Consider the following 2623-nt stretch of genomic DNA (forward strand, 5'->3'; position numbering starts at 1 on the left):
GTATTGGATACCTATTCTCCATAAGCATCCCATATCGCAGCCTCTCTGAGTGTTCCACCCACCTTTGCTTTCCAGCCTCAGTAATCTCCAGAGCACCATGTAATGTGGGTTCATGTTCTGGGAGCAGATCTCCAGGGCCTGGTGTTCAGCAGTCTTGGGCTCCTACTCCCTCCCTGCTGTACTCCTCTTCATCCCACCTGTGAATTGGGATGGTGGGAGGGCTTGGGTCCTGCCAGATCTTGGCTTTGCCACTTTATTCTTTTCTGTGTCTTCTCTTCTTCCCAGATGTAAGCAATCTGTTCTGCAGTCTTCGGGTCATTTTCAGTATTAGTTCTATTTGCTGTATTTTCATGTTTCATGTGATTTGGGGAGGAGGTTTCTGCCTTGCTTCTCACACCACCATCTTTTTCCCACAATACCCAATTAAAAAACTTTTAACTTAGCTATCCCATGAGCAATTCGAGAAAATTAATTGATCCCCAGAAGTCATAGTTACCTCTGACATATAGTCAGTATGTCAGAAACATGGGTAATGACCTGGAATTGATGTTGACATCTGAAGGGTGGGGGGCGTCTTGTGGAACTGAGACTTTTTCCTGTGGAATCAACACTATATTAGGTAGGTAGTGAGAATTCAATTAAATTGTTGGACACTAAACTGACAATGAAAAAGTTTGAGAATTGTTAGTGTGAGGAGGAAGTCACCACACATTTGCAGACCAGAAGTGTCAGAGGGGAAGCACTTCAACAGAGCGACATAGAGGCGTGATTTTCCTTTAAAACTAAACTATTCATTTTGTTCAACATTACCCACAAATCAGTGAATACATCACCCTTTCTCCCACTAGTGTACACTTAGCCCTATGGTTTGGACATCACTCTGGACACCAGAAATGCAGAATGCATAGGACTGATACAGTTAAATCTCTAATCCAGGTATAGCAAACAACTTTATTATGTAATTAGCACAACGTATACATGTTATACATGAACGTAAACACAGTATATGAAGGGTTGTTCTCCAACAAGGAGAAATGGATCTACAGTCAGTGACTTATGGGTGTGTCTCTTGGTCTGCTTTTCTCTAGCCTTCTGCCTTGGAAGATGGCATCCCGACCAGCATCACCTGAGGTGCCATCACAGCTGTGAGTCTCTCACATCCAGAAAGGGTGTTCTCTCACCTCTCTTCTTGGTCTCCATGGCTTCCTGATCCCTGGAGCTGCCATAGGCATCAATGAAGAATAGAACTTCATCAGCAGACTTCATCCTCTTGGGGCTATTGTTGAGCAACAAAGCTGAAGGGATAGTCTTTGCAACTATTTTTGCTATTTTTGTGGTGGCTATAACTGCAAATCTGGTCATGATATCCTTGATTCAGATGGACTCCCGCCTCCACACCCCCATGTACTTCTTGCTCAGCCAGCGTCTGTAATGGACACTGTTTTCATTTGTACCATTGTCCCAAAGCTCCTGGTTGACATGGTTTCTAAGGAGAAGACCATTTCCTTTGTGGGCTGTGGCATCCAGATCTTCCTCTATCTGACCATGATGGGCTCCGAGTTCTTCCTCCTGGGCTGCATGGCCTATGACCGCTATGTGGCCGTGTGTGACCCTCTGCGGTACCAGGTCCTGATGAACCGCAGGGTGTGTCTTCTGCTGGCTGCTGGTGCCTGGTTGGGTGGGTCCCTGGATGGCTTGCTGCTCATGCCCGTCACCATGAATTTCCCCTACTGTGGCTCCTGCCTCATCAACCATTTCTTCTGTGAGATCCTCGCAGTTCTCAGGCTGGCCTGTGCCGACACATCCTTGTATGAAACCTTAATGTACATCTGCTGTGTAATCATGCTGCTCATCCCCGTCTCTGTTATTGCAGCCTCCTACTCCCTCATCTTGTTAACTGTCCACCGCATGCGCTCCCCTGAAGGCCAGAGAAAGGCCTTTACCACGTGCTCTTCCCACTTGACTGTGGTCAGCATTTTCTATGGGGCTGCCTTCTATAATTATGTTCTGCCCCAGTCCTTCCACACCCCTGAGAAGAACAAGGCAGTGTCAGCCATCTACACCATCGTCACACCCATGCTCAACCCTCTCATCTACAGCCTCAGAAACAAGAGTGTCTTGGGGGCATTTAAAAAGGTATTCACGTGATGCTCACCTGCTCAGAAAGTATTCATGAGCGATGATTAAAGTTCAGTGCCTTGACACAATGTCTTCCTAAGAACATCCTCTATGTGCCCTGTTTCATAAGAGACTCTTTTGTCTGCTAGCAAAGTGCTTTTTAATTGCCAATAAATAGTATTCAGCCTGTCCAGGTATTTGATCTGTAGAGGAGGAAAGAAAAGATATTTCATTAGTTAGGCAGAGAATGTTGGCTGAGTATCAACATCATTTCTTATTAAGTTAAAGAATTCATCTTCTACTTGGTTCTTGTCTCTATGAAAAAACCCCACATTGACAATAAATAATACAGATCATAACAATCCTTTTATTCTGAACTAAGTTGCCTTCACAATTAATTGATGGTTGAATAAACCAAAAAACCCTGCAAAGCTACCAAATTTGGTATGAACATTTCTTCAATTATTTCTGTATCATAAAGAAAATGAATACTGGCTCATAAGTG

The 2623-nt window shown here is 44.4% G+C and overlaps 1 pseudogene; it reads left to right on the forward strand.

Annotated features, from left to right (window-relative positions):
• Nucleotides 1–1234: 1234 nt before the first annotated feature.
• On the forward strand, nucleotides 1235–2187 carry LOC108391924 (olfactory receptor 2T11-like; annotated as a pseudogene).
• Nucleotides 2188–2623: the final 436 nt, after the last annotated feature.

The sequence above is a fragment of the Manis javanica genome, chromosome 14 (genome assembly GCF_040802235.1).
Source record: "Manis javanica isolate MJ-LG chromosome 14, MJ_LKY, whole genome shotgun sequence".
NCBI classification, from domain to species: domain Eukaryota; kingdom Metazoa; phylum Chordata; class Mammalia; order Pholidota; family Manidae; genus Manis; species Manis javanica.